At 36.3% G+C, this 17,724-nt stretch overlaps 1 long non-coding RNA gene across 1 annotated transcript; it reads right to left on the reverse strand.

The window, feature by feature from the left end:
- Nucleotides 1-5,260: 5,260 nt before the first annotated feature.
- Nucleotides 5,261-16,580, reverse strand: LOC310899455. Its single transcript, XR_014584289.1, has 3 exons — nucleotides 16,471-16,580; nucleotides 7,921-8,028; nucleotides 5,261-6,975 (listed from the first exon to the last, which is right to left on the reverse strand). It is a non-coding gene; the product is annotated as an uncharacterized lncRNA (long non-coding RNA).
- Between the last annotated feature and the right edge of the window lie 1,144 nt (nucleotides 16,581-17,724).

Here is a 17,724-nt window from a genome sequence, read left to right on the forward strand (position 1 = left end):
TTTTCTTCTTCATTGTAATGGATCTTATGCTATTTTTAAAATTCTGCTTCTTTCAGGTAGAAATAAATCCTAATCTTAAATTTCTCAGCCGAAATAGCAGGTTAAATTAGCAATCTTAGTGCCACTTAATGAAGTCTTTGCATTAATCTTCCTTCCCCAATCCTTACTATTGGATTACTCTTTCTCTAAGTATCTAAATATCTGGAAAAAAAAATCATAACACAAGAATAATTGTTTGTAATATACACAGCACATCGGTTTTCAAAACACCTAAGGCTAACATCCATGGAGAAATAACTTTAGCAAATCCAAGGCTGATTAAAACCCTATTTGATCATTCAACTCACTCAGAAGACACCTGGAATAGCTCATGGGTCTCATTACAGACCAGTGGATTCTTCTACCAGAATTCACATGATAAAGAGTAGATTTACTATGAAAAGTCACTACTTAATGATTGTACATTCTGATATATCCCACTAACTCCCTATCCATACCCAATCAATGTCATGCTAGCTTATTTTCATGACAATAATTAGAATTAATTGCTTATTGCTTCAATTACAGAGCCAAACCAACTGAGAGCCAGTACAGAAACTTAAGTCTGTCTGGTACCTCTGTCCCTTTACTGTGCATATGTGGAAACAGGAGAGATTCTTATGTGTCACTAGTGCTGTGATTTGAAAAGACTGGATCAAATCACTTTAACTTTATGTCAGTATAGTCTGAATTTCATCTGTATTAGTGAAAATCCATTATCCTATAAAAATGTTAACAGCAAGAAAGATGTCTGACAAGTCTACATAGGTCAAGACGAGGTAGACTATTGAACAGTATGTCTAGTTTGTGAGAGATAAGCATGTACTACTTTTTGTATTCTGCACCGCTGGAAATGTCTCACAGAAAAAAAAAAAAAAAAAAAAAAAAGGAACACCTATGACATTATAATACCATTCTTGAAGCAAAAACAGACTTTAAAAGTTGGAATTTCATGTTTCCTGGTATAGAAGGCAAAGAGAGATGGGACCACTGAGCCTTTAAAGCCTGCACTATTCTACCCTCAGAAAACGTATGCTTTTGTTCAAACACATTTCTGTGCATGGATGCTCTTGTACCCAGGTGCTTACATTGTATGTACTAGCAAAAGGTATGTAGTAGCAATATGGGATTTACTGTCTTGCAAGTAATCAAATAATCAAAAGGGAAAAAAACTATTGATGATCCTTGCTTTGAAGAATTAATCACAGGAATGCTGGAATTCACCACAACATCACCACTTTAGAAGATTACAACATCATTCTTTCAGACGTCAGTATCTCAATAAGACTTCATTCGTGACTTCTTCACTGACACTGTCTTCAACCTAAACTTTCAAGGGCTGTTTGTGACTTCACTGTAGAATAATGCTGTGTATCTCGCCTAGTAGAGTACACAAAATTATTTGAGAATTATCCAATTCAGTTTAAACCAATTTCATCATTAGCAATTTGTATAGCATGAATGGAAGAAAAGTTGTCTGAATGCAAACTAGTTTTTCTGCAAGAAAAATATTGGGAGTATTTTCTTTTCACAAAATATTATGATTTTTTTTTCCTGGGAAAGTGTCACTGAAACAGAACTCTGTTTAGCATTTCCCTACCATACAGATCAGCTGCCAGAAGTTACTATTTAGAACTGCAAGTATTACTTTAGAAATCATTTATTCTAATAGTCATCTTCACAGATTTTTCACCTGTTGTCATCTGCTCAACTATATTTTTTTCCAGTAGTTTAATAAATTTCAAAAATAAATAAATAAATAAATAACACAAATTTATTACCTTAAGGCCAGTTTCCTGCAGCACATGTTCAAGATTTGAGCTTCTGCTCTTGCTATGATAGTTTTCCTAGCTAGCAAAAATTGTTGCTCTGAATATTTTTTCTAAAGGAAAATAAGTTGCTTACAATTTCAGGTCTTGTTATGAATATACAGAACTCCTATTTACTATTTTCCCTGATTCTAAATTTTTGTGCAAATCTAATAATTAGTAGTTATGTTTGGAAAATTCCAAGTTTTCAAGAGAATGAGTAAATAAAAATAATTAATTTTACTAACTGACAGTAATGTTTTCAATTTCTGGTATAAAAATAAGTTTGCATTCATTCTGGTTGCCAGGACAACAATATGGATTAGTTGTCATCCCACAGAATATTCTGGGAGCCTTTAATTATTTCGCAGTTTGAGTTTACTTGATAGAAAGGGTCAGTATTTTGAATTACATATTTCTTTAATTTGTTTTTAAAGATACTATTTTTAAATGCTCTTGGTAAAATGTAGTTTGATGGGAAGTCTGATGTGAAAAATGAAGACAAATTGTGGCACACCCTATAAACAGCAATATTCTGTTATTAAACAGTTCAGTTTTAGCAATCTATTGTAATTATCTCTGTATCTTTTAAATCAGTGGCAAAAGAGAAACATTCAGTGTCATACTCATTTTAATCAGATTTTCTAGAGAAGTTAGACTTTAAAAACAGTAACTATAATCTCCTTAATTGCAGCAACCAGAAACAATCTGACATAAGCAACAAGAGAAGTGATCATTAAAATCTGACCCAAACAAACCAACTAAACAAACAAACAAAAAAACAAGGCCAATACTGGCATGAGTCTCTATAACTTAAAGATTTGATATGATAAATAATTTAAGATAAATAATTTAAGATTCTTTAATAAATAAATTCAGAAAACAGAAAAACGGTACTGTTATTAAGCAATTTTATATTCCAGAGGCAGATCCACAAAGGTGTTGACATGATGGTGTCAGAAACCACATAAAGCATCCTGTATCCTGAAGGCCCCAACATATTACATGGAAGTTTTAAGCAGCACAGTAGAGATTTACAACAGATTCCATCTTGAACTGGTCAATAGAAAATAATAAAGGAGAATGGACCTTGAACACTTTCAGGGTCTATAAGCCCAATTCTAAGCTGTAAGAAGAGGTCATTGTCAGACTTGGATTACATCCTCTTCTCAGGTTGGATACATAACCTCTCCCTTTTGTAAATGGAGAAGGGTGTCTCTTTTTCTCTTCATACTATTGGTGGTTGTTCCATTGTCTTTTTATGTATTGGATCAGAGATCAGACCACTGAACCAAGAAGTAAGAAACCTGGATTCTGTGCCATCGTCAGCTTTAAAGATTTTTTACCCACAGTTCTCAAATATTTGAAGAGGATTTAGTCTATTCATGATGCATTCTCCCCTGGACTTCTGAACTGTGCCATCTTGGGATATATTTCAAGACTTAAGGGATCAGGAGGAGAAAAATAGGGGGATGAAAGAGCCTAGAGATCTGAGACACAGGCCTGGCAGAACACAGCCTCTGGCTCTAGCTCTGTGTCAAGGCTGTTTTATGTATTTCCTTTAATAACTGCTTAATGTCAATTGCATTATCTGAAACTTCTTTTCTTGTGGATAGTTTCCAAAAGTAACAGCGTTTTCACAGTGCTCAGAAGTCAGATAAAAAATATCAGCATTATGTTTTAGTAGGAAAAATAAGTAATATAAGCAGTGAATATAAACACAAAAGGAAAAAAAAAAAAGAGAGAGAGAGAGAGACTCATTTCAGGGGAAGGGAAGGGGAGGGAAGGGGAGGGAAGGGAAGGGAAGGGAAGGGAAAGTGGAAAGTGGAAAGTGGAAAGTGGAAAGTGGAAAGAAAGTAGAAAGAAAGTAGTAGAAAGTGGAAAGTGGAAGGAGAGATGGGGAGGGGGTTGGAGGAAAGGGAAAGGAAGTAAGACATATTGCTTGTCAGCATGATGGGGAGTTGCTGTGGCATCCAGTTTACCTGCCTGGAAGTATTTTCCCCAAAGAAATCACAGAGTTCCTTATTTCAACTGATAAACTACCTTTATACTTATAAATGTATTCCACATTGGTCATACCAGTTATATCCTATTTGCACAGTTCATGTGACACATTTTACAACCGAGTTACTCAGAATGAAAGAAAATCCCCAAAATCTATTTAAGGTTTCTTTATTTTCCACCAAGACCACCTTCTCTTCCACACTACAGTTATGCCTAAAACCACTGATGCAACATTTGATCCTAACTTACTAAACTATCTAGTAGTAAACAATAGTAGTAAATAGTAAATAGTAGTAAATAGTAGTAAACAATCCATATATATATAAATATATATATACAGCATATATATATATATATATAAGAGGTCTAAGTTGTCTGGACCTATGTGCAGTACCTGTTAGTAGTGAATATCTCATTTCCAGCACATGCCTATTTAAAGATGGAATTTTAGAGAAGTTGTTGTTGTGGTACAATATTGACGTATGAGCATGGTTTAGCTAAATGATTCCCTCACTAAACTGGAACTGTGGCCATTAGCTGAACTTGTGCTACAAATGTGACACTTCACATATTAGCTAAAAGAATTACAACAAAATAATGTTTTAGGCAATTAATTTTTTACTCACACTCTAAATCACCAAGATTTCCACAATTTAAAAACCATTTGTTGGCATGGAAACATCAGCTTAATTAAAAATGGATTAAACTAATTAACCTAAAACATATCGTACTATAGTGTTTGATTTCGAATATATTAGAAGAAACAGAACATTTTTCATTATCATTTTTTGTCTTTTATCTATTGAAAATGCTTTGCTTCTGTGAAAATGTACATGCTTGATGTGCCTAAGCTATCTTCCAAAGGGAAGGATAATGTTGACAAGTAATGTTAAAGGTTCCTGCTTCAGCAAAGTGGGTTCTGTGTGTATATATATTTTTTATCCCTCACCATAGTTTCATTTTCTAATTGTCCATCTATGGACATCACTATGCGGTGTATCATCTTTCACAGCTGAAAATTTTCTTTCAGATTTGATGTTCTGTAACACAGGGAATTGATTGGGTTAAATGGAAAACAAAGATGTACAATATCAAAATGATTCATATTCTTCTGTCAATTTGTTAAATTACAATATGATGGGGGGGGGGGGGGGGGAGGGGAGAAAAGTGTTTAGCCAAATGCTATCCCTGAAAAAGAAGCCTTAAAGATTTGAAGCTTTTTTTCCACAGCTGCCTTTCTTCCTGTCATCCCACCATATATATATATACCACCATATATATCATCTTCCAATTGCAGTAGGGCCACCAAGCAGTTGTTTCTCACATGCAATTTGCTTTTCATTTGAACGGCTTTAGATAGTAGCAAGTTTTCAAAGGAAATATTACAAATTGCACTCAGTGGCTGACATTACGACAATGTTTACAACAGCATTACACCATTGATCTGCACATATTACTGTGGTGTTAAAGGTTAAAGTAATTAGGAGTGATGCCCAATTTGTCGTTATAAGTCCAGTCGTGTTGAGGGTACTGAACTATCATGATTACAGATGCACAAATAACTTTATACACACTCAATCTAGACGCACTCCATGAGCAACCACAGCCACACTTAAAGAGTTTGGTCGCGTTCAATGAGAACTACCACGGCTAGATTTAATATGTAGTGCAATTTACTAAAGCAACAGGTACACAGGTTCTTTGGATTGACAGTGATGAATTCACTGTCTGCAAAGCACATACAAATATCAAAAGCATGAGTAACACAGACTGGCTATAAATGTGTTAAAATCTCTACAGAGATTTCCAACTTTCCCAGGGAGGCACTAGGTATAACCAAGTGTCCAAATCTTACCCAAAGGCGTCCCAATGGGGCGGAAGAGAGGCTCAGCCCGTCAACTTATCCCAGAAGTCAGAATGTATCCTTCACAATGGTATCTTCCATGATAACCTCTCCCTCTTAAGCCAATTTATATTATTTTCTATCTTTTAGGGGGAGCTTGGGTGACTCTTGTCGTGCATATCTTGGTTACAATCGGTGCAAAATTTTCTTGCTTCTGTTTAAAGGTATAGGCTCTGAGAAATTCAGAGCTCATGTTCAGTGAGGGATGGTCGCACATGGAGGTGGGTAGCCTTTGGGATGGAGGTGTGTTTTGGTATTTTAATGATATTATAATGAGCAAAGTTCACCAAAGTACAGCATTTTTTCCAAAAAAATGTCAGGCCGTTGGCTCAGAGTAGCAAAAGTGCATCTTATCAGTTTTGGTGTGCACAAGTTCCCATCTTATCACAGAGCCTGGCGACAGCATCTTCGCCCTGCTCCACACTCCATGCTGTTCCTCTTAGGGTACGCGCACGAAATTCCCCTTGTGTGATTAACATCTAAGGTTGAGGCCTAGGGAACTTCTATGTAGTGCAGCCACATTCCACCCTGGAAACTTCTTCAATGCTGTGCCTTTTATTTAAAATGTGAATATATGTTTAATTTCCAAGTCACCTCAGGCAATTATTGCACAATTACTTAGTGCAAGTCTGGCTAGATTCTGAATTACTCACTATTAACTCCAATAGGAAAGTCAACTCTTAACACAGTCTGCAGCCTGATCTTCTTGAAAATATACTTCTGCTGTGCTGCTATTCTAATGCTCTCTGCAAGGGCAAAAGAATAATGACCTGGTGGTCAGGATGAGCAGCCTAAGTACAGGATGAGATTTCCTTTTTCTTTCTTTTCTTTCTTTTCTTCCTTTCTTTTCTTTTCTTTTCTTTTCTTTTCTTTTCTTTTCTTTTCTTTTCTTTTCTTTTCTTTTCTTTTCTTTTCTTTTCTTTTCTTTTCTTTTCTTTTCTTTTCTTTTCTTTTCTTTTCTTTTCTTTCCTTTCCTTTCCTTTCCTTTTTGCTTTCCTCTTTTCTTTTCTTTTCTTTTCTTCTCTTTTCTTCTCTTTTCTTTTTTCTTTTCTTTTCCTTCTTTTCTTCTTTCTTTCTTTCTTTCTCTTTCCTTCCTTCCTTCCTTCCTTCTTTTTCTTTCCTTCCTTCCTTCCGTCCCTCCTTCCTTCCGTCCTTCCTTCCCTCCTTCCTTCCCACCTTCCCTCCTTTCTTCCTTTCTTTTTCTTTTAATTCTTGTTCATTCTTTTTTTCCAATTTAAAATAAATTAAAATCAAATAAGGTTTGCAGACTTTTTCTAATATGAAGCAACAGTTCTTTGTAATAGAAATCTTGTAATGCAACAAGCAGCTACTACTTCATTCAAATGCAAAGCTTAGGTAATGTCAAAATGTTGTATCTATGGCATGTAACGTGACTATAAATATGGAGTAAAACAAACAAATACCTCAATACTGTTTGAATTCTTGGATTTCACTCGTCAGTACTCCTTACTGTTATTGCTAGCTGGAGGCTGAAGGAGATAGAAGACTGAAATCCCATTTTAAAAATACAAATATTGCAGTGCTCTCTTGGACGGTTATAGATGCTTGTCCTGAAACACTAGGGTTTCATTTCTTGCAGGATGTGAAAGATCTATTTTATTGAGCAACTCAGTGTCAACCTTGCCATTCAGCCCTTAATGTGGCACATAGTGAATGCTACTATGCCTAGCAGGTGGCCTGAGGGTTCCCTGTCAGCATTTTTGTCATGCACAGCAGGAACACTAAAACCACTCATACAGCTCTGAGAGTTTGAACACTTTAATATTGCTCCGAGTTTCCACTTAAAATATAAATATCAGTGACCTCTGAGAAAACTTCTATTTAAAAAAGGTCTCAATTGTATGTCCCTAGTTGGTGAAAAGACATCCGTATTCAAAAGAGTTTAAACCTACTGGTGTCTCTCTCTGCTAGCATGAGGCTTCACAACATCACCATTTGTTGACTACAGCACTATAATAATACATTAGGGTCAAAGGTAATACTCAGGTTCAGTGGCATAGTGTAAGCGTTTGACAAAGAAACAGATAGGAAAATCCAATGTGCTCAAACTTTGGAGTATTTCAGATGTGGCTTCCAAAAAGCAGTAAGGACATCTCATACTCAGTACTAAAAAGCAAAGAGTTGGAAAAAGTTCCAAACGCTTACCAAGGGTTCTATCATGCACTCTCAGTTGAAATCCTGATTGTGTAAACTGGCCTGCTGAAGAAAGGATGACAGCTTCTGAGCTTCTGCTTTGAAAGGAAACCCTAAACCCTGAAAAAGATTAAGTGAGACTCAGTTAAAGTTATTGAGAGTTAGGGAAAAACCTCCATACCTATGCGACCGAAAACTATGGCTTTGATTTTAACATGACAAGTGCATAGGACCAGAAGCAAAAAAAAAAAAAAGAAAAAAACAACAATGCACATATGGATATTAACAGTAACTCAGTGTGCTTTCACAAGCATTTTGATCAATCTTATACCTACTTCCCACATGGGAGTGCTGCATTTTATATCACATAAACACTACTCTATAGTATGACCTAAGCTTTTATATTCCTAAGACACTTTTGATAGTTTATTCTAATGACCTTGCCAAAGTATTTGATTAAAGAAAAAGATGTTTTATATCCTAAACCCATTCCCTAACTACAGTAGGAACTCTGTGTAAAAGATAATCAAACATTAATACTAATTATGGAATAGAAGCCTCAGGGGTTTGACAATGCTTTGCTCAGCACCTGTGTATACTTAACAAGACACTACATATTTTTAAAAAGTCACTGCACACATTTATGTCACTTTGTATATTTTTAAAACTTTGTGCCTGAGGGGGGAAAAAATGTTTTTTATGTTCACTACAGTCATTAGACTTAATATTAAAATAAATACTACTTTGGTCTCAAGTAATGGGGACCAAAATTTCACTACCAAAATGTATGGCTTCCTCTGGAGGTGGTTTGATTCTGAGTCTTAAAACTTAAACAAACAAACAAACATACAAAAAAACACTGTGGTAATATCATGTATTCTGTCCAAGATGTGGAAGCACATCTTGTTTTGATATAGATAGACAGATGGATACATACATAAAATATAATGGCAGCAGAACATTCAGACACCTGTGACGGAATTTGGTGTTATAAACACAAGCAAGGTGCACCTTTCCTTTAAGTTCTTGCAGTTTTTGAGGTCTTCATAACTTCATATGAAAATATTATTTGTTCCAGTGGCACTTAGAATCATAGAATCACAGAATCATTAAGGTTGGAAGAGAACTTCAAGGTCATCTGGTCCAACCATCACCCTACTACAAATGTCACTGACTAAACCATGTCCCTAAACATCAGGTCCAACCTTTCCTTGAACACCTCCAGGGACGGTGACGCCACCACCTCCCTGGGCAACCCGTTCCAATGCCTGACTACTAGAACTCATTCTTATATTTTTGTTCAATCCACTAAAGAAAAAAATGCCAGAACTGCAGGTCTCATTTAGATCACAGTTATTGTTATTGGTTAAGATATTTTCCTCAGAAGAAACCTACCAACAATCTTTTGGTAGGGAAAAAAGGCACAGTTACTGCAAGTGCACAATAAAAATGTTGGCTATACAGGAGTATTCTATACTTATCAAGGGTGAGGGTGAAGGACATTATGCTCACACACATGCTCAGCACAAATAGGAAAACCTGGGAAGTATCATGTCTCCTCCAGATTTGTTTCTTTCCTCTTTTCTTTCAGTACTAAGCTTTTGGGCATGACATCTTATCTGAGCCAGATGGGCATTGCAGTTAGTAATTATTTTTGTTCATACTTTGACAAATCATTTGTCCTAGATCCACATTTGATAGTTATAAATGCAGATATAAGGTGGAGTTATTTTCCCATTCTTTCAAAAATGTATTAATTGTCTCAGAGTATTAATCCAAAGATTAAATAAAACCACTTGCATATGTAGGAACAAACTCTGTTCCCCATGAAGAATAAAACTTCCAATGTGATCCATGACAGTACAATTTAATTCTCAGTCACTTAGCTACAGACAGGAAACAGAACACAACACAAATAAAATTGTTTTATTAATCCATAAAATCTGGTCAGAATCTAGATATACTGCACATTGCTCTTTTTGAGGTGAATGATTTGCAAAGACAGCCTCAAGGAGAAGACACAATTTTGCCAGAAGCTCATTATCTGATGTCAAAGCAAATTTTATGTTTTGTATCTCTGGCTGACAATGTTCAGCCTTTTCTGAAAAGGCTGCATATTCTACTGCAGTATGCCTATAATAAAATGTCACCATGCAGAAGGAAAAGAAACATGCTTGTAATCTCTTTTAAGGGCTCAAACTCCTTTTAAAACCAGATTAAAACACAAAGATGGACAATCATGTTTTTGTACCAGTGTGTGTGCATGTGTGTATTTACCTGTTTGCTTTCATATTTGTTTCGTTAATAATCATTTGGCTATCTCTTGTGTGCCCGTTCCTGTGGTTGTTGTACACATTCATAGTTTGGAGGAAGACAATAGGATGATCAAAAATATCTTGAGGCAAGTGTAAAAGTTCACACAACTCTCATATTGGCTTTGTTCTTTGCAGATATATCTGACCATTATACTTTGATTCTGACCTCAGCATAATTTTACCTTGTTTGACTTCAGTAGCATTATGCAAAATTCACAAAGATCTGAGAGAAAAAAATAATAATAATTATCTTGTCTGCTCAAAGTATGCCGAAAGAAACATTTACTTTCAAAATGCAGGAATGGTTTGCTTCAAAAATTGAAATAATGCATGCATTGCACAAGTGGAACGGAGTTTTAATATGTTTTTAAAGTGGCTGAGGTTTTATGATACAAAGAAGGACAGGTAGATATTTCTGTTTCTCCTATGATATAATTCAAAACTGACTGAAATTAATAAGAAATGACTTTTAGAAGGATAAAATGATCTCTGCAATTTGTTAAAAAGCTTTAAGATTAAGTGAGTAAGTACAATATCTATACATTGATTTGGCAATACACACTGTGTAGGCTGGAGTTCAAAGACACATCTGTTTTTCGTGGCTCCTTGAGGATTCTCGTTCTGCTACTGATTTCTGCTAAGGAGTTCAGTAACTGGAAAATGGCACTACAGTCACATACTCCTTTCTCCTCTCCATTTGTGCTATCAAGGGGAAAATGAATCACACAGAGAAATAGGAGTTTAGGAAACTGAGACTATATCTACATTATCAGGTAGTGCTCCACTAAAGAAGCAGACCTGCAGGCTGAAACAGCAAAATTTCCTCACATTTTGGATATTCATACTTCCTAGTTGTAGCCAGGAAGACAGTCTTCCTCTGAGTACTTTGAACTTTTCTTCTGCCAATCTTGTTCTTTAGAAAATCACTATACAGGATAGTGTTAAAGAAAAAAACAGTGCTGTAAAATTGTAATTCAACGAACAAATGAATAATAAATAAAATCAAGGAGACTATTTCCAAGAACTCTTTTGGGAACCAGAGCAAAATTTTGTACATACCACACTATGCCCCCACACAGGGCAGAGAAAGAGATATATACTGATTTTCTCCTTATGGGTTGTAGACAAGTCACCATATCCGAAACTGGCTTTAGATATAAGCCTCTTGTTCAGTGTATTCTATATCGCCCCATGACCACTCTGATATTTTCCATTTATATATATATTCCATGGTGCAGAAAGGGGGACAATTCATACACAATGCTGAATACGGAGGTAGCATGAATAACAGAATCATAGAATGATTTGGGTTGAACAGTGCTGGTTTACCCTGCTGGGCAGTTAACTCCACCACTACTGTTCTCCCACTCACCCTCCTCAAAGGGAAAGGGGGAGAAAATACCATGAAAAGGGTTCAAAGGTTGAGATAAGGGCAATTAGATCACTCACCAATTCTCATCACGGGCACGACAGACTCAGCATAGGGAGATTAAAATAATTTATTGCCTATTACTAACAATCTAGAACAGGGAGAAACTAAAAGCAAACTAAAAACACCTCCGCCCCCTCAAACTTGTCCCCCCAAGAAGCGCAGGAGAACAGGGAATAAGGGCTGCAGTTAGTCCCTGATGCTTTGTCTCTGCCGCTCCTTCACAGTCACTCTCTTCCCCTGCTCCACGTGGGGTCCCTCCCACGGGATGCCGTCCTTCCCAAACTGATCCTGTGTGGGTTTCCCACAGGCAGCAGTTCTTCAAGAACTACTCCCAACATGTGTCCATACCATGGGGTCCATCGGTCAGGAGCAAAGTGCTCCAACATGGGTCCCCCACAGGTGGCAGCACCCCTAGACCCCCTGCTCCTGTGTGAGCTCCTGTCCATGGGCTGCAGCTCCGGCCTGGGCCTGTCCGGGGGCCCTCCTTCTGCACTGACTTCCTTCTCTTCCTGCCCTCCTTCTGCACTGACCTTCGGGTCTGCAGGGCTGTTTCTTACTCCTTGCTCTCCCAGCCGCTCTTGCACAGCAGTTATTTTTTCCCTTGCTTAAATATGCTCTCAAAGAGGTGCAACCAATGTTGTTTATTGGTTCAGCTCTGGCCATTGGTAGGTCCCTTTTTCAGCCAGCTGGAGCTGGCTCTTACCTAACATGGGGCAGATTCAGGGATTTTCTCACAGAGGCCACCCCTGCAGTCCCCCTGCTACCATTGCCACATACGTCCGTAAAAATCATCTAGTCCAAACCCCCTGCCATGGGCAGGGATGTCAGCCACTAGGTCAGTTTGCAGAAAGTCCAATCCAACCTGGCCTTGAACACATACAGGGATGGGGCATCCATATTCTCTGGGCAACCTGTTCCAGTGCCTTACCACCCTCATAGTAAAGAATTTCTTCCTTATATTTAATCTAAATCCACTAACTTTTAGTTTAAAACCTTTTGTCCTACCACTACACCCCTGTCAATGAGTCCCCCTCCATCTTTCCTGTAGGCCTTCTTTAAGTACTGGAAGGCTGCGATACAGTGTCCCTGGAGACTTCTCTTCCCTAAAGAAACGCAATTCTTTCAGCCTGTCTTCATAGGTGTCCCAGTTCCCTGATCATGTTTGTGGCCCTTCTCTGGACCCACTCTAACGTGTCTGTGTATTTTTTATGTTGGGGTCCCCAGACCTGAAGGCAGCACTCCAGTTGGGGTCTCACAACAGCAGAGTAGAGGGGGAAAATCAACCTGCTGGCTAAGCTTCTTTTGTTGCATTCAATATGACTGGCTTTCTGGACTGCAAGTGCACATTACCAGATCATGTTCATTTTTATATCCATCAGTACCCCAAGTCCTTAACAGTCTGTACTTTTCATCCAGTCTGTATTGATGTTTGGAATTGCCCCCAAGGTCCTGCCTGCAGGACCTTGCACTTGGACTTGTTGAACTTCATAGCTGTTGTCTTAATAGTTGCCTAGTAGTGGGATGTACTAAATCTAGATAAATTTTCTATGAGTTCCCCCATTGAAAGTACATTCGACACAGTGGCTCTCATATTGACCCATCTTGATACACTATGCGTTCTCCAGGTATCAAAATTTTGGAAATATTATATTCTACATAAGCTACTACTGTACCTTTAAAATCACAAGTAGATGAGATAATTAACTTGAATGCCATGTCTACAAGTTTTTTAAATCCAGTTTATCCAAGATAGCTTCTTTTTAATTAGTTCTTGGCAGGCACTGCAGCTTTGATAGTAATTCTAAGCCATATTCCACTGAAGTGTTTCAGCAAGTTTCCGTATCTTAAAGCCGTAATACAGAATTTGCAGCAAAATCCATTGTGCTGGTTCTTTAAAACTACCTCTGGTGTCTAATCTGCCAAAGATGAGGAACACACATACGTGCAGAGCTTTGTAAGATTATACTCATAATTGTAGCTACTAATTGTAGATATTGAGATGTTTGCTACATTAGTTCAGTTTTAGCTACAACCCAGAGCTGTAATTGGTGGAAAGTATACAGAAGTGGATTGCTCAATGTGCATGGTTTCTTTTTTGTTGTTCTGTTTTCAGGAAGCAAGTACACTACTAGCAACTTATCTTGGAAATTATTCTGCCTTTTATCATGAGAGTAGATCAAATCAGATTTAGCATCAGTGCTGAATCTGGCCTATCAGAAGCATAGATTTCTATTTTTAACAGAACTTTTTTGTACATATATACCATACTAAAGCCAGAATCAATTACAAATGGATGTGGAGAGGAAGCCTAGGAGATTTCTATAGCCTACCCAAACTGAGAAATATAGACTGTATAGACAGAAATTTACAAGACCTGAAATAGAATTACAAGCTGCATGTAGCACAATAAAGCATCATTTTGTATAAATTATTGTGTTCTTCTTTAGGTAGTTATCATACTCCGTTGTCACAGCTGGGATTTGATTCTGACTTGGCTTAAACCAGTTTCTAAACTGATTTAGGGGACCTTAAATTGTCTCTTTCATTGTGCAGAGAATCTCTACGTTATTGGGCATATACACAAGTGAATGAGACACTGAAAAGAGTCATTAATTTTGCTCATGTTTCAACCTCTATTAGTTGTATCTCCTACCTCTTCACTCAGAAAAAGACGACCTCAGCAATTCATGATTTCATTGATTCTATTTCAATTCAGTAGGCAGTCAAGAAATTGAGATAGTAGATATGGAATTTCACCCATATAGTCATATCTAATGTGAGAAAAGCCTAAGGAACACACTTGAGTAACACCTGGATAAAAATTCTGATTCCTGTTAGGAGCATGCATACATACAATTTTTGCACTTTTCTAGAATACTTAAATTCTGTCCTGTACTCTTCAAATCATCTGCTAGTGAAAGTACACTAATTTTCTATTAGATATTTATCAAAATTTATGCCAACCATTTTGTACTTCCACTGTGGTCAGAATGGATTACCATCATTCATATGACTGCTCATAGACTATGATTGTCTTTTCACAATAGAAATCCAACAATACAGAGCTATTGTCAAATTTAGCATAGATCTTAGCAGAGAATGTCTGTATCGATGAAACTTGCCAAGTTTCATCAGTGTGCTTCAGTGTTTGCATTCTGTTTGTATGACCCAATTTTAGCTCATTGATGATAACATATTTTGATTTAAACTCACTTAGATGTCAAGGCAGTTTGGTTCAAAAATCCTGTTGAATTTAACTCATTTCAGTGTTTCCTGATGTGATGTTCTTATACATCAGCAAGTATAAGAAGTTTTGTCTTTACTGTTTTTCTGAACTAGGAGCAAATGGTTACCTATAAAATTGCCAGTCATAAAATTTTGATCTTGCCATTTTCTGCTCACTGATTGAACAATCAATTTTGAGTGTCTTGTGTGATTTCCAATCAGTTTTAAGCTCATTTTTAACTTAATAAACATATTCTTTAGTTCTCACTTTCATTTTAACTCACTCCAACTTTATCTGCTGACAAGATGCCATATTATTTAGACACCAATTTCTTAACAAACAGAAGGAGAATATGCAAACATGATGTGCCAAGAATATATGTCAGTGGCCTGAAAGCTGCCAAGTTTCATAGATGATGATTTGCCTTGTTAATTATTTTGACATGACTACCCATTGCAATAGCCTTAACACAATTTTTTCCATTCCTAGATATCCTTAAAACTCACACCTAATATTTCCCCATAAATATCAAACTCTCTTCTGTCTCCTACTGGCAGAAATATGCAAAGTCTGAGGCTCCAGGATTGGCAGTGTATAAGATGCAGGGAATCTTAGAGGTGTAAGTTTTAGCTGTAACCGTTGCAGTTTTAAGTCTGAAAATGCCTAAACAATCTCAGGAACATACTGTTTCACATTAAAAATCCTGTTAGTCACAGATATTTTTTAACAGCTAAAGAGTGTAGATAACATACTTGATAAAATCGTTTTCATCATGTATTCCTTCCTTCACATTCATTCAACTTTTTGACAGGGATTTCTTCAGATCTAAATAATGACATTAAGGCACAGGCTTGCACTGGTTTCACATTTAAACCTTGTACTACAGCATCTTGTTTCTCTAAATGTAATTGCAACCTTGATCCTAGGTAAATATGTTGCCTGTTCTCAATCCAAACTGAATTGGTTTTATTGGTCAAGATGTAACCCTAGTTCTAAGACAAAATCTTTAATCCAACCCAGTATCCATGAAGCTATTTGCTTCTAAACTTCATTGTATCATGGTTTAGTTGCGACAGAAGTCTATTAAAGGTTTCAATTGATATTTTAATATGCAGTGAATTCAGATTGTATGATGGCTACTTAAATTAACCTATAAGTCAAAGTATTCAGGAAAAAAATCAAAGTGGTAGCTCTCCATTTAATATTTTGAGTATCAAATTATAGAATTAAACTCATCTTCATGAACATTAGTATATGTTTAAAAAGAGTTCCAGATTACACCAACCTGTGCATTACATATGACATACTTACAATATACTGCATGGAAATGTCTTAAGTTTATGTTTATTATATGCATAAAAAATCCTTTTGTTTAGTAGGCATTGCTACAAAAATACTTTTTATAAGATTCAAATTTAGAAGGCACACAGCCTTAGAAAAATCCTATGACATTTTTTAAAAGACTGTGACTTCTCACTGAAAATAATAGTTAAATTCACTTTCTGCTTCAGTTAGTGATGAAATGGTAATGCATCAGATCACAGATAAATTATTTGCCTACAGAAGGATATTGGTATAGATATTCCTACCTCCATCAATGCAGGATAATACAGTGTGTTCTGGATTCTACTATCTTTAGCATAACTCCTGTAGCATTAGTAGATTTCTAACAATGACGCTGTGTTCTACATTAAGTCCATGCAACTGAGGAGTTAGTTACAGTTATTGATCACTAATTTGCTTGTGCTGCTGTTTCAGCTGCTGATCATTATTTGCATGAGTGATAAGAATAATGCTTTGTCCTCTTACCTCTGACTTTCTTATTTGATAGATTGTTTTTGATCAGCAGAATTTAAGAAATGTCTGCATATTGGCCAATTACCATCCTTATAAAAACCTGTTGTAGTGTTATTTGGTATGTCTGTTAAGTGAATTGATTTGCTTTACTGCTTTCATACATAAATTGACAGTTTCACTGTGAATACTCCAAGTCAGTTCTTACAGTTCTTTTAATTTTACTTTTTATTTTTTTGACAACTTGATCTTTCTTTTTCCGAACTTTCCCATCCTATAGTGTTCAGTTTAGTAGGTTATTAAAGTAGGAAGATCTGAGTTTCCCTAAGCCTCGGCTCACCAGAAGATGCAGAAGATGACCAAGAAACTTAGACTAACAGAGTCCAAAGAAGACTACACATTACAGCTGAGACTACAAGGAAATAAAACCAAGATTATTTACTAGGATTTTGCCTTTAGGAAAGAAAAAATAAAATAAAAAAAAAACCTTTAAAAGGTTTATACATAGGATATATGAAATCCAGATAAAAACAACGAAAGGTGAAAACATAGTTTTATACTGCAGCCAAATTCTCTGAATTCTCTAAAATGAAATGTTAATGATGAAACCTTAACATATAAAAGCATTACAAAATCATTTATCTATGGGTGAAAATTAGAACATGCACTTTTGCCCCTATCAGTGCAGGACTGTTCTTAATAGTCTTTCATAACAATTTTGCTGTAACCAGGAAACTTAACGGTTGTCATTTTGACAGAAAGTATTGCCTGTTAGGTTTAAGACATAAAAATCTATGGCAGACATTTCAGACGTGAGATTACTTACACTTAAGGATAACCCTCCCTTTTTAATATTAGCAGTAGAAGTCATTAAAGTTGTACAATTAAATCGGACTCTTTCAGTAAGGGCAACAGTTCACATGCCTATTAGAAGTTAATCATGTTATTCTTCAGAACTTTTTTGACCTAAAATCTATAACCAGAATGACTGGAATTCTTTAGGTAACACGTCTCACTATCAACAAGTTATGGTTCTGAAATGAAACAGA

Source organism: Anser anser (genome assembly GCF_964211835.1).
Source record: "Anser anser genome assembly, chromosome: 4".
NCBI lineage: Eukaryota > Metazoa > Chordata > Aves > Anseriformes > Anatidae > Anser > Anser anser.